The 27741-nt window shown below is 37.7% G+C and overlaps 1 protein-coding gene across 15 annotated transcripts in view; it reads right to left on the bottom strand.

Moving 5' to 3' along the window:
* Positions 1–27741, bottom strand: part of PLAGL1 (PLAG1 like zinc finger 1) — a 100338-nt gene that overhangs the window by 29948 nt on the left and 42649 nt on the right. For 10 of the 15 annotated variants that reach the window (XM_047770024.1, XM_047770035.1, XM_047770026.1 and 7 more), the window contains one exon: positions 13440–13481. The exons of 4 other annotated variants lie outside the window; for them this stretch is intronic. The gene's annotated coding sequence lies outside the window, so the exon portion shown is untranslated. Of the gene's footprint in view, positions 1–13439; positions 13482–20335; positions 20407–27741 lie in introns of all 15 variants that reach the window. One more of the 15 variants, XM_047770022.1, reaches the window with a different exon arrangement.

Raw genomic sequence — 27741 nt, 5'->3', positions numbered from 1 at the left:
TCGGAGCCTCAGGAAGAAATCAGATGGCAATCAGAACCTTTCTTAAAAACTGTCGATTGAGAACACTATCCTTTTGCAAAAGGAAGCAAGGCCCCGAGTGGGGCCGAGGAGGTGGTGGGGAAGAGGATTCCGAAGAGCAAGGAAAAGACCATTAAAAGGCCAAAAACCAAAGAGGCAAACAAAAACTAACTACCTCCCCCCCCCACGCCAAAAAAAAAAAAAAAGAAAAGAAAAGAAACCTTTGCTTAACTCCATTTCCCGGCCCCCAAAGACAAGGCGACCACTCAGAGGACAGGCCCGAAGGACAGAAGCTGTTGACAGTAAGCACGGCCGTCTTTCTTGTAATTCAATCTACCACGTAAAGAGGGTGTCTCTCTTTCGATGGCTAGTTAAGCCTGTATTAGGGCTGCTTGATTTGGTGGGTCTGGATGGACGAGAAGCTGTCTAAGAGGGAAATCTGTGGTATCTTTCTGCTCGGAAGTTTGCCTATGGAGGTAAACAGACACATAAACATAAAGACCTACTAGATGTCAACTGCCAAACCTTTTGGAGGGTCTGACCCTTAAATTACTTGCAGTTCTTCTCCTTGTACATGACAACAGTCTTGGAAAAGCACCCTTTTATGGAGGATCATGTAGTTGACATTATCTGGTTCCATAAACACAGAAACACAACTTTTAACGAACTGCAGTCCCTCCTTGGGCCTGTGTGCCGTCCTATCAATGTAGACAAGATAATGCTTCGCCGCTTTTAAGCTGAAACATCAAACGGAAAAGCGGTTTGATTTCCTACTTCTCAGTCCACCCTCTACCCCTCCCGACTTTGGTATGATGTCACATGAAATTACTTCCAGAAACTGGGAGGATTGAGCAGCCAAGTTATAAAACTAGGCTTACAGCTTTCTTATCTACAAGTTAATACTTATGGGGGCGAGACTCTATCAATGATCAAGGCCATGGTAATTTCCTTGTTTTGTAAGAAATCTAAAATCTCAGCAGAATCACAACCTGCTGAGTCGACCACATCTGTATGACCCATACAAGCGCCTGTATCTCAACGAGATTGCTCACAACTCTGTAAACCCATGTTTTAAATGTTATCCCCACTTTTACTCAAACAGAAAACCAGATTTCTTTTAACACAGTCTTGAAGGTAAGAAAAATAAAATAAAACAAAAATAACACAGGGAATAAAAAATTAGCCAGTTCCTGTACTTGTCCTCTTACCTACCTTTCCTCTGCTCACCCCCATTTTCTACAATTTTCCATTAGGATTTTAAGATGTTTTTTTCCCCAAAGAATGCTGACAGCTATTTCCCACTTAAAGCTCTGGGTTCAAAAAGAAATTGGATTTAACTTGAGAATAACTCAGAAATTAGGCTTGTCCTAGGGTCCCGTGAAATCACAAGAATCAACATTTAGGATCAAAATCTCCCTTATACTTTTTCCCTGAGAAGTGAAGGTGTTTGCTTCCTTTGATAAGGGGTTCATAACCTACGGGGGTGGTAAATCTGATTAAAGATACTGTCAAAGGTTTTGTTTTATTTAACTTCACATCAGAGCATTAAATCGTGTAAAACGGAAGTTGATCCATCTCAATCATGAAACCTGGTCAAGCAAAAGTCGGCAAAACTCTACACAAGTTTGTTTTTTTTTTTCATCTCACTGAAACTATCCAAACACTGTGCTGAGATTTATTTTTTAAAGAGACTATTAGAGAAGAGCACTTGGATTTGAAAAGGACAATGCCATACACTTTCTATGCCTCCTGTTCAGAGGGTGATGGCCTGCCCAACAAACTTGCCACATCAAAAACCTGTTTAATAATTCTCCATAAAGGAACGATGTTTTACAAAGCTATAGCACCAATCAGGTAACAATAGATCAATCAGGTTTTCCTAAAATGTAGTATTTGTGGTTGCAGCCTGGATAAGTAATTACATTCAAAGTAACGTACAAGGAGCTATCAATCCCCATTCATTCAGCACCCATTCACTGAGCCAAGAGCTTTGCTGGGCTTGGAGATATAAAAATGAATACGACACAGCTGCTTTACTTCCAGCTAAAAGAATACACCTAAACAAAGAGTTACAGGGCAATGTGTTAAGTGCTATAATAGAGGTGTGCCCAAAGGGCTGAGGGCCAAAGGAAGAAGCTATAAATTCTTCCTGGGAAATCAAGCAAGTGAGGGGAGATGTAAACGGAGGTACGGTGATGTTTTCTTGTGATAAACTCGACTTTTCTTTACCGTGTTGTCAAAAGTGAGGCAGTAATTTTAAGATTTATGAACTGCGCCAACTGCAAGCGTTAAACCGGTCTGCAAGGCGGGTTTGCTTATGTCTGACACAGCCTTCCGACTCTAGTATCTCAAGAATAGACATTAAAAAAATAAATAAATAAATGGGTCATTTAATAGTCGCCCTCAACATACACAATCCAGAGCAGCACAGAGAGCCGGAGCGAGTGAAACCGAGACCCAAAGTTCAAAGATGTTTTGGAACATGAGTGAGAGACACGTTCTAGAGACTCTGTGACAGCATATTAACAATGCTGATTTTAAGGATCATTTTTTTTTCCCTTTTCTTCTTAAAGCAAAAGCATCACCTGATTGCATCATGGTTAACATTCGTCTTTCTCCACTTCTGTGTTTAAAAAACTGAGGGTGTTGAACCAACTTCTACTTAACATCATTTATTATGCATATCATATTCCTATTTATAACACAGTTGTGACAGAACCTCCATTGTTCATTACACACTAGCCCCAAACTTGAGTAATTCTAATGGAAGCATGAGAAACCACCGTCTCCTTTGGGGTGAATTTCCAAATTCCTCTGTGTTAAATTGAGGTCTAATTTTCCCTGTGCCTGGTTTTCACAAGAAGGTCCATTCCACCCCATGTGCTCCTTTTCAGCTGTCAATAAACAGAGGCAGTGAATTCCCCCAAGGCTTCACAAAGCTAGTTAGGCAGAGCCATTCATTCCTTCAGGAAAACAGGGCATTGATTTCAGCGAGTTCCCAGGGAGCAGCTGCAACAAAGAGATCAAAGGCCCACCTCTCTTTCCCTCCATTGCTTTCATCAGGCCAGGCCCAGACAAACAGCGACAGGTTCCCCGAGACAAGGAGAGGGCCCGGCAGACCACCTCATGGTTCAATTCAAATTCATCCGTTTCCTACATTCCAGTGACAGTCCAGAATGCTAACCATGACAAACCAGCACAATCACCCGGCATAATATACTGCTCGCTAGTTCATCCAAGGTCAGAGGGAGAAAACAAGCACCAAGGGAAGTCCTCCGCTTCCAGGGCCCACTGAGCCGCCGTGGCCCCCGACGTGCCATAAATAAACTTCGCCTGCTCGCTCTCCCTTTCTTTTTCCACCCCGCGATCCCACAAGTGACGACGGTCTCACTTCATCTGCGATTTCTTTCCTGTCACCTACCCAAACGATCGGGACACCCTCTTCGTAATGGTTCCAGGGGTGGTAGGAAGATGGCTCTAGGCCCTGCCCTTCTTCCCTCACACCCAATGAAGGATTACCACACAATGACCTTCGAGCTGTAAGTCCCGGGGCTTCCCTCAGGCCTCATCCCCAGCAAAGGCCATGCAACCTAAAGAGAGAGCCCCGGTTTTGCACAGAGATAAATCAGGTAGCTTTTTGATGTGAGCTAGGGAATTGCCGCAACCGGTAAGCCAAGCTTGTGAACGACAGTCTGTGGGTGACCGAGCTGTGCGTGTGTGTGTGTGTGTGTGTGTGTGTGTGTGTGTGTGTGTTTGCGGGTGTGAGGAGGGTTGGCGAGGGGGAGGGGAGAGCCAGAGGGGCCAGGGAAGAAAGTGGATTATCCTGATTGGTTACCTCTACTGAACACACAGATTTACAAGATTTTCCAAAGTCTCCACTGCATACCGAAAGGCTACTTGGACACCACGGTCATGAAAGGTGGTAACAAAACGTGTTCATTTCATTGTGCTCCACTCCATTTCTGCCACTAATCCTGAGTAAACACGGGAAAAGATGGGTTAAGTTTCAAAATTCCTTAACCAAAAAGAAAATAAACAATATTGGAATGAAAGGTATGGAGAACTCATTCCTTGACACAGAACATAACCTCCCCACGTGCCCATCGGACGCACTGTGGGACGGACCTGGGGGGTCCATTCGCTGATTATTCATTTGAAGTCCTTTTAGGACCAGGGGCTGAACAGCCCTCAAGGTGAAGACTTTCAGGTTTCTCAAACTCAGACAGAAATACACTTAGAAAATACAGAACTCCCAACTGGGCAGGAAAGGTAGCAGAATTCTTGGTAGGCTCAGTGTGACAGTTATATTAGGAACCTCAAAGCTGACGCTGGCACTGATCCACTTTGGCCTCGCTGTCTCCCTACTCTTCCAAAATGGAGACAGAAACATCTGTGAAGAATTCCTTCACAAAGGATTGTGAAATAACCGTTCCTCAAAAACGGCGTACCTCATCGGAGAAAGCTCATCATCGGAGCAGAAGGTTCTTCTACATTAGATCGCGCTAATTCAATAGAGCTGCTCTGGAAACTCGCTACGTTTCTATAAATCAAATCATTTCTTAAAAGCACTCAGAGAATTTACTACTTGAAGAAAGGCTATGGCAAATGACGGAACACACTCATCAATTCATTTATATACCTTTCAAAAGCATTTACAAAGCACTTAGAAACATCAATTTCATCTTCACCGTAACCATCTGAGATAGGTGGTTTTATGAATTTCTATTTTTGAATGAGGAAAAAAGCCTCAAGAGAGGCAATAAATTGATTTGCCAAAGTCACAGAACAAATAAGTAGATGAGTCACGACTTTAAATACTGTTTCTAAATCCCATGCTGTTTCCACTAGCTACCATGCCTGCATATAATTATTTACTGATGTTCTCTCTCCATAATTATATTAAGTAAGTAATCATAACCCATTTCTAAGCCCAATGCACTCAACGGGTGATTTAAGGAGGTGGTGTAAGAGTATGGACTCTGGTGTCAGGTCCACATTCAAATGTTTGTTTCTCTTTTTTAGTAGTTTTGTAAACTAAGCAATTAACGGTATTTCCAGAACCTCAGTTCCCTCATCTGTAAAGAGGAACAATAAAACCTTCTTTCATGTGGTTTGTGAAGGATCAAATTAGATAACCTGTATAAAGGACCTAGAGCAGTGTTAGCATGTAAGAAATGCTTGATAATGGTAGCTGTTATTATTGATGTTGAAAATCAAACCAATATAAAACTTATTAAAAGGGAAAAAATGCTTCCTTTTTTCAGAAAAGACATAAAATTTAACTTTCAGCCTCTGGATTACATGATTCCCTCCAGCCCTAAAAATCTAGCACTCAAACTGAGGATTTTATAGGGCCAAGTAATAAACCAAAATTGAACTGTCATAGAATATGAGCTACTACATAAAATAGAAACATTAATTGTCTTTTTAAAAAAATAAACTAATTGAGGCAAATCCCTGGTTGCTATAAAGCAGCAATGTGGTTTTTCTGTACAATCAATTTTACTTCTTGCCATTTAATCATTTTAAGTAGAAATGTATTCGTGCTAGGCAGAAATTCAGACTGTTGCCAAAGACAAAAATACTTTATAGGAATATTTGTTGTATGTAGCTAGTGCTTTAAAAGTTTACGGAGAACTAATATACATCTTACTTCATTTGACCCTAATGCTACTCAACAGGAAAAAATGGATTAACTTTCTAGTACAAGAAAAGACTGCCAGTGGTGAATGGTAATAAACCTTATTTCTCACTCCTTGTCTCAATTTTCATAATATGTTATTGACAGATAGTGGTACAAAGATGCTGAGTTCAGAGTGCACTAAATACTGTGGGAAGACAGACAGGCCTCCAAGTCTGGGAGAGAGAAAAGGCTTTCGAGAGGAAGGGGCACTTATCCAATTTTTACCTAGTACACAAGCATGTCTAGAACATTCCCACTGTCCTTGAGCTTCCTGGGATTTGCTCTATTCTGAATACGTCGTTCAGCGATTTTATTGAGTTGTCCTTCACTACTTCTGCTGCTTGGCAGACTGAAATGGATCCCCCCTCAAAACATTTTTTAATCTGAGGCTTTGATATGAAAAAAAAAGGCAGAGAATGGGAGGCCACTGCTGTTTAACTAAACACCAGGTAAGTCTCCTTCTGATTCTACAGTTTTGTTATTTTTAAAATGACTGCTCATTCTTACATTGCACTAACTACTATATATAATACATCAGTTTAAATGTGCATGTTAATCTATGGCCTACCAACACTGAGAAATACTTTTTTCCATCACTACCATTTATGTCAGATTAATGGTTGGGAAGAATTCTTAAGAAGGTCCAAGGAAGCACGTCTCACTAAAGAAACTCAGCCCATGGTTGTGGAAGTTTGATGGTTCTTTCTTTCCTATGAAGGGCTAAGAATTGACTTTTTATAACCACCCTTAATTGTCTCCTCCAACAACATGAAACAAACATGTTTTTTAGAAAATGACATTCAGATATTTGAAGGTAATTTGAACAATCCCTCACCTTGAGCCATTAATTTGAGACTGTTCTTTCCTGATAAGAATGCTATCAGTTTCCCTCTAAGCACTGCTATAGTTGCATCCTAATTATTTGGAAATAATGTTTCATTTTCATTCAGTTGAAAAAACTAACCAATTACTCGTTTATGTCATGTGGGTTTTCTGGTAAAATTCACCAGACCATTTGGGACTGAGTGTTTTCTTTGCTGCTAAATTTGTTATCGGTTGTGGTTTTGTTTGTTTTTCATACATGCTATTATTATGATTTCTTTAATAGATATAGGGCTGTTCAGGTAATCTATTTCTCCTTGAGTGAGTTTTGGTAGTTTGTAGCTAAGAACAGGCACATTTCATCTGAGTTCTCAAATTGTGGGCAGAGGTTCTCATTAGTCCTGTAAAATCCATGAGGTCAGTAATTACAGCTCCTCTTTCCTTCCTGATATAGGTAATGTATGGCTTCTTTTCGTTAGTCTCGCTACAGGTTTATCATTTTATTAATCTTATTCAAAAAACTAGCTTTTTGTTTTGATTTTCATATATCATTTTTGTATTTTCCATTCTGTTAACTTCTCTGTTTACTGCTTTCTTCTGGCTGCTTTAGGCTTAATTTGTTCTTCTCTCTCTAGTTTCATAAAGTTAGGTTATTGATTCTAGTTTTTTCTAATATATGCATTTTAATGCTATAAGTTCCTAAGTACTGTTTTAGCTGGATCCACATATTTTTAGAGACTATATTTTCATTTTATTTTCAAGTGTTTGTAAATTCTTTGTGAGATTTCTTTGATGCATGCATTATGTAGAAGTGTGTTAATTTCAAAATATTTGAGAATTTTCACACTATCTTTTTGTTATTAATTTCTATTTTAATTGTAGTCTGAGAATGTGTTTTGTATGACTGCCATTGTTTTAAATTTAAGGTATTCCATATGGCCTAGAATGTGCCCCTAGGTTATTTAAAAGTGTGTTGTTCAGTTAAATTTTTCCAGATTCCTTTCTGTTCTGATGTAATACCATTATGGTCAGAGAACATTCTTCATATGATTTAAATGCTTGTAAATTAATTGACTTGTTTTCTTGTCTAGAATATGGTCTGTCCTGATAAAATGTTCTGGGTAGGCTTGAAAATAATGTGTATTCTTCTTTTGTTAAGTGTTCTATAACTGTCAATTAGCTAAAGGTGGTTGATAGCACTGTTTAAGTCTTCTGCATCTCTATTGGTTTGTTATCTCCTTAATGTATCTATTGAGAGAAGGGTATTGAAATCTGAGTATTCTTGTGGGGTGTTTATTTTTGCTTATATTAGGTACATAAACATTTAAGATGAATTTACCTTGATGAATTTACCTTTTTATCATTATAAAAGAACCCTCCTCTTTCTGTCTGGCAATATACTTCGTTCTCATTTCTACTTTTTCTGATATTAATATTGCCACTCTAGGCTTTTTTGAGATCTAGCGCTAAAATGTATATTATTTTCCATCCTTAGCTTATAATTTGTGTCTATATACATGATATGCATTTTTTGGTAGGCTGCATATAGTTAGTTACTTTAAAAAAATTGAATCTGACATTCTTTGCCTTTCAATGAAACTTTTTAGGCCATTTATATTTAATGTGTTTATTAATACAGTTAGGTTGAAATGTTGCATCTTGCTACTTATTTTGTATTTGTCCCTTCTGTTCTCCATTCCCTTTTCCTTTTATTCCCTGCCTTCTTTTGAACTGATTTTTTTTTTCCTGATTTATCTCCTTTGGTTTATAACTTTTAAAATATACTTTAGTGGTTGACTTAGGCTTACAGTTATATCCTTAACTTATTACAACATACTTTCAAGGGATATTGTATCTCTTATAGGTATAAAAACTTTAATTTTATATTTCAATTTTCCCCTCCTGACCTCTGTGCAATTATTGTCACACCTTTTGCATATTACAAACCTCCACTACATTGTCACTATTTTTGTTCAAACAATCTTTTTTAAAAAAATTTAAAACTTAAAAATCTTATGCATTTACCTAGGTAATTACCATTTCTGGTGCTCTTTATTTCTACTTGGTATTATTTTCCTTCTTCGTCAGGGCTTCCTTTAACATTTCCTGCAGTGTAGGTCTAATGGTGATTAATTACTTCATCTCTTTTATGTCTGAAAAAGTCTTATTTCACTATATTTTTTGAAACATATTTTCGCTAGTATAGATTTCAAGTTTGACAGTTTTTCATTAAAGACACAGCTACACTATTATCTGGCTTGCATTGCTTTTGATAAAAAGTCTGCCATCATTCTTCGTTCTTCTGAATTTATATTTTTTCTTATCAGCCTTAAAAATCTTTCTCTTTATTATTAGTTTTAAAGTATTTGATTATGGTGTGCCTTGGTGTAATTTTTCTTTTTTCTTTTTTTTTGGGGGGGGGGGGTACTTGCTAGGTATTTGTTGAGCTCCAGAGATTTGTGGGCTTACTGTTTTCATCAAATTTAGCAAACTTTCAGCCATTATTTTTTTTTAATGTTTTTTCTGTTCCCTCCCTCCTTTGGGACTCCAATTAGACACATTTTGCTGTTTAAAGTTATCCTACAGTTCACTGTTGGTCTTTTTTTCCAGGCTTTGAGTAAGTGTCTGCATGTATTTTATTTTGTATAATTTCTATTGCTGTGTCTTCAACTTTTTTCTTTTGCAATTTTTCTTTCTCTAATGTCTTATCTGCTGTTAATCCTATCCAGTATATTTTTCACCTCAAAAAAACTTATGTTGTCTCTAGAAGATAAATTTAGGTCATTTTATAGCTTTTGTGTATCTCTCCTTAATAAATTTAGGCTTCCTCTACTATCTTGAATATATGGAACTTGGTTATAACAATTGCTTTAATATTTTTGTTTATGTTTATTAAATTGTATTAAATGCCTTAAAATCTATTTATTAAATCTTTATGAAATCTGTTTCATTTCCATTTTTATTTTCTCTTCACTGTTGAATTTTCCTGTTTCTTTGCATATCTGGTAAATTTTGACTGAATACTAGACATTGCATAATTTATCTTGTTAGGTGCTGGATATATTGTGTTTCTTTAAATATTGTTGAGCTTGGTTCTGGGTTGGAGTTAAGCAGCTAGAAACAATTTGACCCTTTAAACTAGGAGTCTGCAAACTATGGTCCACAAGCCACATCTAGCCCAGTCTAGTTCTATAAATAAAGTTTTATTAAAATACAGCCATCCCCATTCATTTACATATTATCTATGATGGCTTTAAGATTATATGGTCAGAGGTAAGTAGTTGCAGCAGAGGTCATATTGTCTGCAAAGCCCAAAGTGTTTTCCATCTGTCCCTTAGTAAAAAAGCTTTATGATCCCTCTTTAATGGCTTACTTTTTAAGATTTTTTTAGTAGGATCAGAGCAACCTTTGGTCTAGGGCTAATTTTGCCTCACATGGAGTACCCTGCTGAGCACTCCATCTAATGCCACTTGGATTACAAAGTTTTTCTACTCTAAATGATGGGATGCACACTTCCCAGACCTACATGAGCTATCCTTACCTTCCCAGTGGTTTTTCTCCCAGCCTTGGTTAGTTCTCTCCTAATAATGCACTAATCAGCACTAAGCTAAAGGCACCCTTTAAAGATCTCCAGAGCTCTCTCTCTCTGTGCAAGTCTCTTCTCTCTGGCCCTCATCCTGCAAATTCCAACTTTCTCAACCTCCCTGAATTTCCAGCTTTATTACCTCAATTTAAGGTGACTACTGGGCTGTGTTTGGATTCCCCTTTTTAAATTGTGGTCTTGGGCACATCATTTGTTTCCTTTTTCTCAAGGTTAATGGTCTTATGCCACTTGTCGTCCAATATCCAAAAACCTTTATTTCATATATTTTATGGGTGTTATTTTTTGGGTTTTTTTATTTGTTTGTTTGGTTTTTGTTTTTGCTAATGCAGGAGAATAAATCTAGTTCCTGTAACTACATCACAGCTAAAAAGTAATGGTGGAAGTCCCCTCAGAATGAATTTCCAATTCTTTAAATGTGCATTAGTGCTTTATATTTACCAACAAGTACTGACAAATTTCCATTGTCTCATTCCATCCTTTCCGCATTGCTAAAATGTAGAAATTACTTAAAAGCTAAAAAAAAAATGAAAAAAAATTAGTCTGGGGTCCATTACGGAGCAGCCCATGTCACCTAATTTTCTTTCCTATAAAATATATATAATTTTTCAAAATTTACTATACATAATGACATAAATAGTAAAAGATTGTCTTTTCTACAGAGTACACTGTTAAATAATTAGTAGTATCTCAAGCTTATAATTCTGAGCAATATAGGATTAAAGGATTAATAGTTACTTAATGTTGCTAATGACCAGGTCTGCCACCTCAATTAATCCTCATAAGGCTCATAGCTGTTATTATTATAATTTCATATAAGACAAACTGTGGCTAAGGAAGGTTCATTAACTTGCTTATAGTCATGTACTTGTTGGCATCACAGTCAGAATTCAAGCCAGGTTACGCTTGGTTCTAAAACTTGTGCTATCCACCATACTGTCTGCTCTCTAATTTACAGCTTCCCCCCCCCACCTTTTTTTTCTTAAGGCCACACCTGCAGCATATAGAAGTTCCCAGACTAGTGGTCAAATTGGAGCCTTAGCTGCAGGGCTACACAACAGTCACAACTATGTCAGATTCGAGCTGCGTCTGTGACCTGTGCTGCACCTTGTGACAACACTGGATCCTTAACCCACTAAGCAAGGTCAGGGATCAAACCCACATCCTCATGGAGACTCAGGTTCTTAACCCACTGAGCCACAATGGGTTTACAGCTCCCAAAAAGAGCACTTCTGGAACTAAATTCTTATTGAACACTATAAATTTTCGGTTAAAAAATGGTATTAAGAGTCATTTACTAAAAGAATCAGTATCTATTCATTTTTACCAAAGAAGGTCTAATCAAACAAGCACTGAAAAGAAAATAAAGTATATTCTTAGAAGAAATTTCAAACCTAGTTCTTCTCCCAACAATCCTTGGAAATATACAACCAAATGAGATTTTAGTTGCTTTTTTCACTTACCCATCTCTGTGGTCAGAGGCAACAAGATAAAGTCATATTAGGCAAAGTCAGTAACTACTACACAATCCATTTCCCCCATCCCACTTTCCCACCTTTATAAATAAAACACACAAAAATCCCTACCTTCATGGAGCTCATCTTCAAATAAAGAGAGACAGCCAAGTAAAATATATACCACAAGGTGGTTAAAAAATTAAGTACTATAGAGACAGGAAGTGCTGGGAGGGTAACACAGGAAGAAACAGTGGTAATTTGAAATTAGCTGGTCAGGGAAGGCCTGGGTGAGATGACAATTTTGCAAAGATTTGAAGGAGGTAAGGAAGCACGTGGTAATTTGTGGGAACAATAATTGCAAAACCCCAGTGTAGGAATGAGAATATTGGTATAGCTAAAGCAGTGAGTGAGGGGGAGCAGTAAAAGGTAAGTTCAGATCTGAGGTAATGGGGGCCCATATCATGGAGAAGTTGATAAGCCTCTGTAAAGAGAGGAACTAGTGCCACTGGAGCAGAAAAGTAACATGATCAGACTTAAAGAGTTTTAAATAATTTATCTGGCTGCCATTTGGAGAATGCATTATAAGGGAGAAAGCATAAAAGCAGAGAAAACAGGAGGCTTTTTTAATAAAAAGATGATGACGGCTTGGACCAGTATGGTGGTGGAAGATGGGTGAGAGGCAGTCATCTTCTGGATATCGTTAAGTGGAGCTGACAGTATTTCCTGACAACTGGGTGTACAGAAGGTGACGAAAAGAGATGATGATGGTGCCAAAGAGATTGTCTAAGCAACTGGAGGAATGTAGTTGCCATTTACTGAGATGAGGAAGATCAAGGAAGAAAAATGTTTGGCTAAGGTGGAGAGATTAGCCACTTAACATTGTAAATATTTTCCGTGATATAGGGAATAAATCATTTCCCAAGTTAAAAAAGTTTTTCAGTCTCCTTATTTCAAATGTTTAGATTTCACTGAATTAAAAAACAAAAACAAACAAACAAAAAACCAAAAAACCTACCTATTGCTAAAACAGGAGATTTAATTTTTTTCAATATACTACAAAGAAAAAGTTACAGAACAAAAATATATATACTCCAAATGATAAAATAATAAAGTTCTCCCAACCTCAAATCCTCTCTTCCTTTCATCTAATTGCCAGATTTTCACAGATAAATGAAATGATTCATTATTCCTCATTAATCAAACCATTCACACCAGCAGCTTTCTCCCAGAATGCTGTGTGCGTCTTACCATCCGCCACAAGGACGTTCTAAGTGAAGACTGTGATTCCAGCAGGATGAATGTATGTTCAACCTCAGCTCCCTAGACAGCACTTTGCTCCTGCTAATCATAACCCTGATAGGAAGTCACTCCAAAGAAACAGATGGCCCTAGCCCAAGACGTGTAATTCAAACTTCCTTGAAATAACTATCACCTAATGGGATCAGAAAAAGTGAAACGACCCTTAATATAAAAACCAAGTAATAAAGTCTTGCTCCAATTTTTGCTTAGATTCTCCAGAAAAATATTTTTTTGTCTTTTTTTTTGTCGTCTTTTTGCCTTCTCTGGAATGCTCCTGTGGCATATGGAGGTTCCCAGGCTAGGGGTCTAATTGGAGCTGTAGCTGCTGGTCTACACCAGAGCCACAGCAACACAGGATCTGAGCAACGTCTGCAACCTACACAATACCGGATCCTTAACCCACTGAGCAAGGTCAGGGATCGAACCTGCAACCTCATGGTTCCTAGTCGGATTCATTAACATTGAGCCACGATGGGAACGCCCCAGAAAAATATTTTCATGTAATAAGAAAATATTAAATGTTGGGGTGAAGAATAAAAAAATTAAAATATCAACTTACAAAAGCCAATGATGACTATGGTGTCAATCAGGCAGGAAAAACCTAAAAACAAAAATAATTTTCTTAGTTTTATAGAGTTGTTTTGTATGAATTTTTTAATTGAAATTTTATTGAAATAATCACAGATTCACATGGAGGGGTTTTTTTGTTTTTGTTTTTTGTCTTTTTAGGGCCACACCTGTGGCATATGGAAGTTCCCAGGCTAGGGTCCAATCAGAGCTGTAGCTGCCAGCCTTTGCCACAACCATGCAAGATCTAAGCCGGGTCTGCAACCTACACCACAGCTCACAGCAACACTGATCCTTAACCCACTGGGCAAGGCCAGGGATCAAACCTTCATCCTCATGGATACCAGCCAGATTCATTTCCACTGAGCCACAAGGGGAACTCTGACATGCAGCTTTGAGAGAGATGTTGAGTATCCTTTACTCAGTTTCCCCAATGGTAACATTTCACAAAACTAAAGAACAATATCACAATCGATATATTCATATTAGTATAACATAACGGTCTTTTGAGATTTCCCTAGTTTCATTTTACTTGTGTGTATTTTGTTCCATAGAATTTGATCACCTGCAGGCTTACAGATCAATCCCATAGTCAAGATACTGATGAGTCTATCACAAGGATCTCCCTCTCTCATATTGCCCTTTATAAGCACACCCCACCTCCTTCCCCACAACTCCTTCTGTCCCTAATCCTGCGTACATCTATTTTTAACACTAAAATAACATCCATTTGTGAACAAGTATTTTACTCACTGTGTGTAAGAGTCTACTATGTAGCTCTATGTCAAATCATAAATAAAGAATTCTATTTTTCTATGTTTAAGGAACAAATTCTCTGGAGAAATGTTTTTTCCTTGTTACCTTAACACAGTCTACTCGCTTCAAAAATCAAGAAGTGAAAGGTAAGCTAAGGCATTGTCTGAACTCATAATTCCATATTTTCAATATCTATTTTAAAAGATTTAATTTTTAAGAGCAGTTTTAGGTTCATAGCAAAATTGATGGGAAGGTGTTTTTAATTTCAAATTTCATTTTTTTCATTGCTGGTATATAAGAAATCATTTGGCTTTTGAATATTAAACTTGTATGCTACAACCCTGCTATAATTACTTGTTAAGTGTTGCTATTAGGATAATGCTAGCCTCATAGAATGCATTTAAAAAGTATTCCCTCTGCCTCTATCCTCTGAAAGTGATTATAGAGAACTGGCATAATTTCTTCTTTAAATGTTTGGTAGAGTTCACCAGTAAAACCATCTGGGACTGGTGCTTTTTGTTTTGGAAGATATTTAAATTACTTAATAGAGTCCTCTTCAGATTGTTTATTCTTCTGTTTTGGCAGACTGTCTTTTAAAGAGGTGGTCCATTTCATTTAGGTTGTCAAATTTGTGGCCATTGAGTAATTCATCATATTCCTTTATTACCCTTTTAATGTACAAGGGATATTAAGTGATGCCCTTCATTTTTAATATTAGTGATTTGTATCCCCCTTTCCTTTTTTAGTCTTATTAGATGCTAATTAATTTTATTGATCTTTCCAAAGAATCAATTTTGGTGCCATCACTTTACTGATTTCCAATTTTAAATTTCATTGATTTCTGCTCTCTTATTACTTCTTTCCTGCTCACTTAAGATTAGTTTGCTCATCTTTTTCTAGTTCCCTAAGGTGTAACTGATTTTAGGTCTTTCTTCTTTCCTAGCATATGCATTCAATACCATACGTTTCCCTCTAAGCACTGCTTTTGCTGCATCCAACATATTTTAATAAACTGTGTTAAATTTTATTTAGTTCAAAATATTTTAAAATTTCTCTTAAGATATTTTATTTGACCTGTTATTTAATCTGCATGTATTTTGAAAAATTTCCAGTTGTCTATTATTAATTTCTACTTTAACTCCATTGTGGTCTGAGAGCATATATCATAAGATTTCTATTCTTTTAAATTTGTTAAGATGCATTTTATGGCCCACAATGTGGTCTATTAGGTGAATGTTCCATGTGAGCTTGAGAAGAATGTATATTCTGCTACTGTTAGTAAAAGTAGACTATAGATGTCAATTATGTTTAGTTGATTGATGGGTCTTATTATTTTCAACTATGTCTTTCTTGATTATTTGTCTGCTGAATCTGTCCATTTCTGATAGAGTATTTGCAATATTACTCTAACAAGAAACCTTTGGGTGCTTATCATTGTGTAATCTCGATATTATATACATATATTATTGAATTTAATCCTCATAAAAACCCTAGGAGATATGCATCATTATTATTACTTTTTGATCCATGAGGAAACTCAGGTCATTATATGTCACCACTGGGTTTCTAAGACATACAATGCAAGTTTTCCCAGTAAGTCTTGGTAAGTAACAATAATTACTCCTAAGTACACTCACACACTCTATTGCTAAACGCAGTCACCCTGGCATATACAGCATAAGCGTAACACTTGCACAGTTCTTCATTTTAAAACATTCCACAAAATTGACTGGATTTTTCATGTTCGTTTTGTTTCCATGCCACCACAGCTATAACATGTTCATGTTCACTATTTTTCTTAAACAGTTAAACTCTTCTAGAATGTGTACTATATCTGTACAACTAGATTTGCAAAGAATATGCATATACAAATGCCCAAGAAATGCTTTTGATGAGCACAATCAGAGTAAAGACAATGGCAAGTTGGCTTGAGAGGAAGTTGAGACCTTCATTAAAGTAGGATGCAGCAGTAGGCGATATTGTGGGCACTTTCCTTTAAATTTCATTTATCTGAAATTTCATTTCATTTACCAGGAAGATGATATAGTTTATCGACCTACATTAAAGGATTTTATAATTCTAGGATATAAAAATAACCATGCCTGTCTTGGTGAGTTCAGGTAACAAAGTACCATAGACTGGATGCTTATAGAATAAGCATTTGTTTTCCACAGTTCTGGAGGCTGGAAGTGTGAGACCATGGTGCCAGCATGATGGGTTCAGGTGAGAATCCTCTTCAGGGCTGCAGACTGCTGACTTCTTGTTGTATTCTCAAAAAAGCTGGCTAGTTCTCTGGCATCTTTTCATAAGGGCACTAATGCCATTCATGAGGGTTCCATCCTCATGACCTAATTACCTTCAAATAGCATCACACTGGGGGTTAGGATTTCAATATATGAATTTTGAGTGGACATAAACATTCAGTCCATTTCAGTGACCTTAGACAGAGATGAAGACAATTTTTAGTCATTTTGAAAGACCTCACTCTACAACATCTCACACCAAAAAATTACAAGAGCTAGGGGACAAAGCTGAGGAGACTACTCAAAATCTATACAATTTTGTAATCAGAAAGCTAACCAGGAGTTCCCGTCGTGGCGCAGTGGTTAACGAATCCGACTAGGAACCATGAGGTTGAGGGTTCGATCCCTGCCCTTGCTCAGTGGGTTAAGGATCTGGTGTTGCTGTAAGCTGTGGTGTAGGCCGCAGATGCGGCTCGGATCCCGCACTGCTGTGGCTCTGGCGCACTGCTGGTAGCTACAGCTCTGATTAGACCCTTAGCCTGGGAACCTCCATATGCCTCGGAAGCGGCCTTAGAAATGGCAAAAAGACAAAAAAGACAAAAAAAAAAAAGGAAAGCTAACCAAATAATAATAGGTACCTTGGATTTAACATGGACGGCCCCATTAGGTAGCTCAGGGTAACTGCAGAATGCCTCAGGGAATATTAAAAATGCTCAGAAACAACAGAGTGCAAAGGCTACTGCAGGAGAAATGGAGATGGAGGGTTTAGAGATGAGGTATCACAGCTAGGACTCTGTCAACTCAGATTCAGCTGGGTTCTAGAGCCTGCGCAACAACTCCAGAACATTCCCTCACTCTTATTACTTCCCACTTTCTCTTCTTTCTTCCAAGTGATCTCCCACTCCTCCCACTTGTACATGCATCTCTCTCTGCTAACATCGCTACTTCACACTTCACTGAGAGAGGAGAAAAAAAAAAAAAAAGCTACTGGACAGAGTATCTCATCTTTCCAATTTTTTTTTTTGTCTTTTTGTCTTTTTAAGGCCGCATCCTTGGCATATGGAGATTCCCAGGCTAGGAGTCTAATCGGAGCTATAGACCCCGGCCTAGGCCACAGCCACAGAAATGCCAGATCCAAGCCACATCTGCAACCTACACCACAGCTCACGGCAACGCAAGATCCTTAACCCACTGAGCAAGGCCAGGGATCGAACCCTTTCCACCGCGCCACGACAGGAACTCCTCTTTCCAATTCTAAATCTACAAATTTCCCTTCCTAGCACCACCTCTCTATCCAAAGTTTCGTCTCCATTATCATCCTCTCCCTTTCTACTAGAGGTACTTCTGCCCAACATACAATCATGCTCTGATAATTCCCAACCTTTAATAAACAAAACCTTCACTAAACTCACACTACTCTCCAGCTCCTACTGTTTTCAGACTAACTTTCTCAGATTAACTTCAGAAAAGAATGAAAACAGATAATCCCCATTTCCTCACCTCCTATGCACTTCCCAACCCATTCCCTTGGCTCTTATCTCCAACACTTTATCAAAGATCCTTATCAAGGTCATCAAAGCAATTCTTATTATCCTCATTTAAAAAATCAGGACACTGAAACTCAAGAGAGATTATTAGGTTGAGATAGTAAAGACATACCTTCCTTGGAGATAAGAGCCCAGGGCTGCCCCGAAGCACTCTTTTCAGGATATTAGACTAAGAACTTTATCTTCCAGGGATCTCACTTTCTTCCTCCCTTATGTCATCCTCCCAGTACTAAGTCTCAGACTCGCTCTTTAAAAAATCTTGGGAGTTCCCATTGAGGCTCAGCAGAAACGAATCTGACTAGTATCCATGAGGATGCAGGTTTGATCCCTGGCCTCGCTCAGTGGGTTAAGGATGGAGTGTTGGAGTTCCCGTCGTAGCGCAGTGGTTAATGAATCCGACTAGGAACCATGAGATTGGGGGTTTGGTCCCTGCCCTTGCTCAGTGGGTTAAGGATCCGGCGTTGCCGTGAGCTGTGGTGTAGATTGCAGATGCGGCTCGGATCCCGCGTTGCTGTGGCTCTGGTGTAGGCCGGTGGCTACAGCTCTGATTAGACCCCTAGCCTGGGAACCTCCATATGCCGCAGGAGCAGCCCAAAGAAATAGCAAAAAGACAAAAAAAAAAAAAAAAGGATGGAGTGTTTGTTGCCATGAGCTGTGGTATAGGTTGCAGATGCAGCTTGGATTCCCTGTGGCTGTGGCTGGCAGATGCAGCTCTGATTTGACCCCTAGCCTGGGAACTTCCATATGACACAGATGTGGCCCTAAAAAGCAGGAAAAAAAAGAAAGAAGGAAAAATCTTACTGTTTTTCATAATTTTTAACAGAAAAAGCCTTAGCTTGACCTATGACTATTTTCTGTGTAGATCACTTGGTGTATAGTATTTTACTTGTCACAACAATCTGAGAAAAAGTGATTTTTATCCTCTTTCTACAAATAAGAAAACTTTGGCTCAGAAAGAATAAAACCTTCCCAATATCAAACATCTGTGAAGTAGTGGAGCTAGCATTTGATCTGATCACCTGGATTCTGCACCCAGGCTAACTGCCCTTAGTGACTGCTGGATTTCACAGTTTCTTAGTTGTTCCTATTACACAGTAACAAGGTAAGGGCCACTCCGAAAGATATGACATAGTCCCAATACCTGCATAAGGTCTGATAACCTAGGACTGATGAAAATTTGCTATAAGCAAATACATAAGAATGGGAATTTATAATAAAAATTATAATTGTCACAATATGATACTCATCTTTGGTGATCAAGACATTTTCCCTCTCTAGCTCCATCTGGGAAGCTAAATTAGTAAGCATGACTATGGTATAGATTTCTGTGCTGATCTATATCCTATTCTCGTTTTCTAGGTACACAGACATTACACTTCCTCAGTACTGCCTTTAAACCTGGGCAAGAGACATTCAGATCAAACCCTCTCCTCTAGAGGGAGAAGTCCAAGTGTCCAAGGGGACATAACCACCCAAGCCCACACTCCTCTCCTAGCCTATGCTCCAGGATCCTAGAATCATGGAATTCCTCAATGAGCCTCAAGTCTGCTACTAGGATTGCACAGCCCCTTCCCCCAGATCTTGTTTCTGAAGACAGATCATACAACCGTGTGTGCAGCTCTAGCCCCAAGAAGTGGCCAAGGGGTGGCTGTTTACAGGGGTGTGGACATAACCAAATATGTTTCCTTCATAGTACAGAATTTGGGCCAGGGCATGAAGAAAAGGGAAGATGGGTCAGTTCTTCCTGCACAGCCATGTTCTAGAGGTGTGGAAATCTCAAGACTCTAAGAATTCCACATTCTAACTTGGAGGTTTTCCAGGAAATAAGAGATTAGTATGTCAAGGAATGCTAGTGTATATTTTTACAGTTAGTTTATTGTCTTAACTTATAACTTCACCTGATATACACTGTGTATTCTTCTATTTATATTTCTGCTTAAATTTATATACCTCCTTAGTTAGGCAGGGCAATGTGACTTAATCTAGGCTGCCAATAAACAGTTATTTATTAACACAAGACCACTGGCAATCAAGAAGACCAAGTATTTCAGAAAGCATACAGCTACAAGATGGTGGTGCATCACACTCCTGCGTCTGACAGTGTGGAAGGAGTAGAGTTCCCCCTGTCCTCAAATCCACAATGGATGTCCAATGTGAGCAAGAACATAAACTTGCAAGAAACTCTGTGAAGCCACCAAGGTTCAGAGATGCCTTATTAGTACATTATAACTCTTGTCCACCCTGACTGTACAGAAATTGGTACAGAAGTAGAATGCTTCTCTAGCAAAAACCTAAAACACACGACCATGGTTTTGTGGTCAGGGAGCAGTGAGAATAATTACCTTAAGGGCTGGAAAGATAGGCCAGTCAGTCCCAAAATAACTTTCTTTAGGTCGACAGTCAAGAAAGAGAGCTGCAGGAAAGAGAGAGCAAATCAGTGCAGCATATCTGAGAATCACCTCTCAAAACAAGAAAAAAAGAGATGTGTTTACTAGTACATAGAACTGACTGGAAGCAGATAAAAAACTTTATAGATTTTGGAGAGAACTGTGCTGCCAAAAGAACCAGCCTCCCTAAGTTTTAACATGACACCTTGGCTCCCAACCTTCTATTTGGAAGAAGTAGGCAGACAGTGTTGCTCAGTTCCCAAGGAGAGCAAATTCTTTACTCTCCACTTCACTTGTGGCTAAGGAGATACAAGAAAGGAATCCTCCAGAGGGAAGATCCAGGGCCTCTGAAAACAATGAACAAGAAGGAAGAATCAGACCCTAATTAAGAAACATTCTGCTCCTCTACATGTCAAGATACCTGTCCTGAGGGATTTCAAAACTGCTATGGACCAGTGACTTCGGTGAGGCTTTCATGTTTCCCTTTTCCTTGGGTGGGGTAGGGGGTCGCACCCACAGCACATGGAAGTTCCCAGGCCAGGGGTCGAATCAGAGCTGTAGCTGCCAGCCTATGCCACAGCCACATCAGATCCGAGCCATGTCTGAGACCTACACCACAACTCACAGCAACACCAGATCCCTCACACTGAGTGAGGCCAGGGATGGAACCCATGTCCTCATGGATACTAGTTGGGTTTATGACCACTGAGCCACAACAGAAACACCCATACCATTGAGCTTTTGGAGTCTTTTGTTCTACAGCATAACCCAGTCTCTCCTGATTGACACAAGACTTCTTAAAATAATCCAAATAATTAAGTTAGTTAAATGACTTTAGTGGACAGTGGTATCAACTATTGACAATCAAAGGAACCACTTAACCATACTCAATAGAGATATTTAGGGACCCAACAGTCTCCTCTGTTTGCCAAATCCTTCTCCCTATGTTAAAAATGCCACGAAATCCCTTGTGGTCAAAACTTACACAGTTGACACATTCTTTTCTTAATTATGTAAATAACATTTATAAGCCACAACTATCAAATTCTGTTATTTCTCTTCTCTGATCTAAAAAACAGATTGTGCCCTTTAAAGTAGATTTCTGATCATATCAAATTTCTTCTATTATGTCGATTTTTTTTTTTTTACTAGCTCCAGGGCATCTCACTATTGAACTATATTATATACCATCTGGATTTTTACCACAGTCATCTGTTTTTAGCAGATTTATGATCTCCTTTTCATTTGGAAAAATTTTCTACTTATTTCACTTCATTTCCCCCTTACAAATGGGGATCTGAAAGTGACAGTTCAGGAGGAACTGTTATATATCAGTCTATGCTCCAAAAAGGAAGGTCAGATGCTGCCTTTACTACAATTAGCTCTACATTAACTGTTCCTAAGTCCCCCACAAAGATTTTATGTTGCCGTGGATCCTATTTGGCCAGAGAAGTTTGATGTTTCCCATTTAAAAACAACACATATAGGTAAACCAAGACAAAATATCCAGGCAAGAGATGAAAAAGACTACATCACTCCTGCCACCTGTCAAAACAATTACAGGAATAGAGATGCCGACTTCTGAACAGCTGAGAGCTTCTAAGATAAGATTCATGGAATAAACATGGACTTCAAGATTACAACCTTTAATCAATCTTCTTCAAAATCTTGCAACCTCATGGGCCAACCAATCTCTTTTGCTCTTTCCTATTTTAATCTAAGCAAGTGTGAGAGAGGGCAGGGAATTCAATTAATTATAAGATATTTTGAATTGTCAACTTAATAGAGAAAATTAAATGTTCCTTGTTGCTTTACACACAAACAGATACCATCTACTCTAATTTTTTAAAAAATCTGAGTAACATGCTTACACGTTAAAACTAGAATATTTTCCATCATCTACTACTCTGATTTTGTTAGGGGAAAACTAGAAGTAACTGAAACTGAACAAGTCACTGCAAAAAAAAAAAAAAATCCTTAAAGTGAGCTGGTGTAATTTATAACCTACAACATCCAAAGACTATATATGGATCTGTATTATCTTAATAATCTCATAAAGGTGTCAAAAAGACACAATTTTCCTACATACTGCAGATTTTTAAACCATAATGAATGGTGTTCTACATCATATGTGACCTACATCATTCACTAGCTATTTAAAAACAACTTTCTAGATTGCAGTTTTAAACAGCATTTTGAACGTGACATGGTATTACCCCTAAAATACATGACACTGACTTCATGCTTCGCAGAAGTGCAAACAGATTTAAAACAGTTCTACTTTATATGAGCTCTCAAAATTTCCAACAGGAGCTAAACTAAATGAACTGCATTATAAACACCCCTATTCTTCTTATAAAATATAAGGCATAGAATGAGACTATTATGAACACTACAGCAGCTTATATTCAGTCCCAATATTTTCCTGCTGCATGAATTTCTAGGAAACCCATTGTTTTGGACAGAATTATGTCCCCCCAGATTCAAATGTTGAAGCCCTAACTCCCAATGGGACTGTATTTGAAGATAGACCCTTTAGAAAGGTAATTAAGGTTAAATGAGGTTGAGGATGAAGCTCTATCCAATAGAGTTTATAAGAAGAGAAAGAGATAACAGAGACCACTCTCTCTCCATGCACATACCCAGGACACAGGGGAAAGGCCATTCGAAGACACAGCAAGAATGCTGCCATCTGCAAGTCAGGAAGAGAGGCCTCATCAGATGCCAAATGTGCTGGTACATTGATCTTGGACTTTCTAGACTCCAGAACTATGAGTTAATACATTTCTGTTGTTTAAGCCACCCAGCCTGTGGTATTTTGTTATGGCACCCCAAGCAAGCTAATAAACCTACTATTCCTGGATATTTCAGAGTATTTCCTGCAGGAATGCAAAAGAGCAATGGATAGTGAGTCCAAGCATTATCTATCAAACAGAGACCTTCATGTCAAGGTCTAGTAATATTAAATGTTTCATATGAAATGAAAAATCCACATCTACTGATGGCATTAATGGTAACTAAAAATAAAGTTAAAACAAAGAGAAGAACTGGAATCTAGACCTCCAGTCTCTTTTCCAAAATGCAAAGGATGGAGGATGCTTAAGAGCTAACCAAGAGCAAAGACGTTTTATTTGGTCTCTCTCCCACCACAGCACTCTCTATTATGAGATCTGATGAGCCACATCTTTCTTTAGATTTTTTTGATTTAGAATTTCATTCCCTCTCAACTGCTAGGATGGCAACAATATCATCTAAAAAAGTGACTGAAGAGGAACCTCAACAAGATCTGAACATGCGTCTCTCCAGGAAGTAGCTGACTTGGTAACCATTTGGCACACTTCCTGTCAAGTAGATCTAGGAAAGTCGTCTATCACAGGCCTATGACATCTGCATATGTGAGTATTAGACTGCCATGAGAGGTAGCTGCGAGTTAGTTAAATGAAATATTTCTTAGGTACCTACAAAATGGTTACAAATAGAAGCTATGGCAACAACAGCAAATTCTCCCCAATATCCACACTTCCCTTTTTCCTTTGAAATATAATCTCTGAATTTTAAAAGGGCACATGAGCCCCCAGAATAAATACATTTTCCCAATATTATTTGAAGATAAAAGTTGTCATATTATTGACTAACAAGATGTAGGTATTTAAGTGTTACATGAAAATTCTGGGAATAACCCTTGAAGAAAAAACATATCCTTACTTTTTCCTCCTTCTTGACTGGAATACCAACATGATAACTAGAGCCTGACTACCCATCTTCAACCACAAGATACACAAATGGGATAATGATATAAAACTGAGAGTTCATAAATAGACCCATAGATAAAAATGGGCACTTCCATTTCTTTTTTTCTTTATATATATATATATATATAATTTTTTTTTGACCACACCATGGAATGTGGAAGTTCCCAGGCCAGGGATTAAACCCACACCACAACAGCATCCTAAATCATAGCAGTGACAATGCTGCATCTTTAACCCACTGAGCCACATGGGAACTCTGGCATTTGATTTTCAAAAAGGACATGACTGCACTTCAAAGGTGGAAAGGAAAGTCCTTTCAAAAAATGATTCCAGAGCAACTGGATTTCTATACTAAAAAAAAAAAAGTCAACTTTGATACTTATCTCACATTATACAAAAAATTAATTTGAGATAGATCACATAATGGATCACAGATCTAAATATGAGCAGAAAATGAGTATCTTTGTGAATACGGAAAAAGCAAAGATTTCTAAAACAGGACACACAGTAAGGTCAAAATATTGATAAGCTGGATTTAAGAACTGTTCATCAAAAAATATCATTAAAAGAGAAAACAGTAAAGTCACAGACTGAGAAGCTATTTGCAATATATACATCCAACAAAGGACATCCAGAATATAAAGAATTCCTACAAATCTGTAAGATTACAAACAACCCAATAAAAATGTGTGAAAGACCTAAACAAAAAAAAATTTTTTTTTATCTTATCAAGTTAGCTAAGACACATGTGAGAAGAGGCTCAGCATTGTTAATAATGAAGGAAATGCACACAAAAACCATGAGACAGAGCATCACCTTCACCAGAGGGTTTAAAATGAAAAAGAGTAACAATATCAAGTGCTGGTAAAAGCGTGGAACTAGAGCTGTAACTCTCACTGCTACCAGGAGTGTACATTTATTCATTCACTGCCAGTAAACTTTTTCATAGAATTTATCTAAACACATAGCTATTCTTTGACTTTAATTCTAGTCTTACATATATTCCCCAGTGAAATACTACAAATGTCTGCCAAAACATCTATGTATGACTATTCTCAGCAACTTTTTTTTATAACAGCCAAAGTGAGAACACACCCACACATTTATTGACAGAATGGATAAACAAATCGTGGTATACTGACAGAATGGAATGCTAGGGAAAATATACATGAGAAAGAAAGAATAAACTGTACATGCATCAAGAAGATAAATTTCAAAAAATTAGGCTGAATGAAAGAAATCAAATACAAAGTACATATTACTTGTTCACACCTGAAGTTCATGAATAGACAAAACTAACCTATAGTGACGGAAATCAGAAGAGTGTTACTTCTAGAGGCGGTACTGGCCAGGAGGTCCATGAGAGAAGTGCCTCCTTTTGGATGAACATAATATTGTCTATTTTCATGCAATGATTATACAGGTGGTGTATATTTTAAAAACCCCATCAAATTATATATTTAAGATTGGCACACTTTATATACTTTTTCCTTGTGTATTTTACACCTCAATAGAAGAAAAAGAACTTCATAAAAGATAAGCAGACGATTTTTACCTTATCCGTTGCCTAGTAAGGTTCCTAAGCAAATGCAAAATTTTCTACTTAAAAATAAAGACCAAACAAATTGTGCTTAAGTTTCTAACTTTTCACTTACTCCAAAATAAGCTAAAATTATCAAACCTTATTCATTAATATCAATTAAAAACTTGGAAGGAAAATTCAAAGAAAATAGGAGTACACCAGTTAGTCCACAACAACTAGCTTAGTCACTGCTAGGAAGATTCCAAGTAGCATATTGGTAATATAAGTGAAGCAATTTGAATGGTGTGTTTTACCATAAATATATCTAATAATTTTATTTAACTATTTATTTTTAGTACCAAGGTAGGATGACAGAAGAAACAGCAAGTTTTTGAATCAGACAAACCAGTTTTGCTACTTACTAACTATACTGGTGTTGGGCAAGTTTCTTAATCTCTTTGATACTGAGTTTCTCCACAATTTAAAACAGAGAGAATATACTTACTTTGCAAAATTGTAGCACAATTATAGTAGGTACTTAAGAATGGTAGCTATTGAGCAATAGCTCTTTGTATGCAAAGTATAGCATGGTAGGTACTGGAACCCTATCTCTAAGAACCTGACCAACTAGAAATGACATTTAGATATAAAGATTGGTGATGAAAGGTAAGAATTTAACAAGGGCTATAGATTACAAATTATAGGGTTCCTATCTAGCTAGTAGGATGGTAGAGTGAGTGTTGTCTGAATAGAGCCTAGAAAATTTTTGGAAGATTCACTTAAGGCAGAAGAAACGGCATGAAGAAAAAGCAGAGCCTCAAAAACAGCTTAGTGACTTCGGGTTCTAATGACTGGTTTAGACCAACTGTGCCACTGGACTAATTCTGAGGAGTAAGACTCTAAAGCACTTGGGACTAGAGAAAGAAATGACCATGGTCAGTCAAGGACCTGTTTTCTTAAGTCCTGGGATGTCACTGAAGAATTCTTTCCAGGGAAATGACCCCTTTGGTCATTCCACATGATAGGAAGGGAAAGAAAACCTCAACATGAGGGGAAACAGCACAGACTGATAAGGACCTAATCCAAGATGCTGAGAGGAGTGGAAAAAAACAGACGGGAAAGACACACGAATTCAATTTTATCAACTTCTTAAAAAGTAACAGAAATTGAGTTTCCCCGAACAGTTCAAGTAGGCCTGACTTCAACTTTTAAAGTGATTCTGATTGTCCCATAAGATCTCCCAGAGCAAACACAGTATTCCAAAATAGAAAAACATATTGTCAGCACCTTCAAAGTCCTCAATACATACTGTTGGCAAATAAATCTTCAAAAACATTCCAAATATTAAACCTCTAAAACAATGCAATGTTCAAGGTAAAACGTATAGAAAAATTAAAATTATTCTTCCTTCCTACTGAGTAGCCACTTTTCACAATTATAGGCCACATTTCAATGAATGAATTGAAATGATTCAATGAATGAATCAAAAAGATTCATTTGCAAGAGCTATCTCTAGCTCTGGCTCTACCAAAAGACTCAGACAGAAATCACTCTAGAGAGTTGGGAATATTGCCACCTCAGTTGCTAAGCTCTTGTGTAATTTATATATGTATTTTTAGAAATCTACCATTCATTACGTCCTTTCCATAGCTACTACATGATTCATGAATAGTACATGAAAAAAATTAAAGAGTAAGTTAAATCCAGATCATGTATGTAAACCTTACCCAAGAGTACAAGATAATTTCATAATTTGTATAACTATTAAAGTTAAAATTAAAATTACTTATCACATGAAGAAATCAAGAAAAAAATAAGCACTTCCTAGGCACTAAGCAAAATTTTTATCCCTTTCCATGTATTAACTCTTTTAATCCTCTCAACATTTTTCTTTTTTTCTTTTTTTTTTGTCTTTTCTAGGGCCGCACCTGCAGCATATGGAGGTTCCCAGGCTAGGGGTCAAATCGGAGCTATAGCTGCCGGCCTACGCCAGAGCCACAGCAACTTGGGATCCAAGCTACACCACAGCTCATGGCAACGCCGGACCCTAAACTCACTGAGCAAGGCCAGGGATCGAATTCGCAACC

This window comes from Phacochoerus africanus, chromosome 2 (genome assembly GCF_016906955.1).
Source record: "Phacochoerus africanus isolate WHEZ1 chromosome 2, ROS_Pafr_v1, whole genome shotgun sequence".
NCBI lineage: Eukaryota > Metazoa > Chordata > Mammalia > Artiodactyla > Suidae > Phacochoerus > Phacochoerus africanus.
Note: the sequence above shows the minus strand (reverse complement) of the source record. Positions and strands in the feature narration are given on the sequence as shown.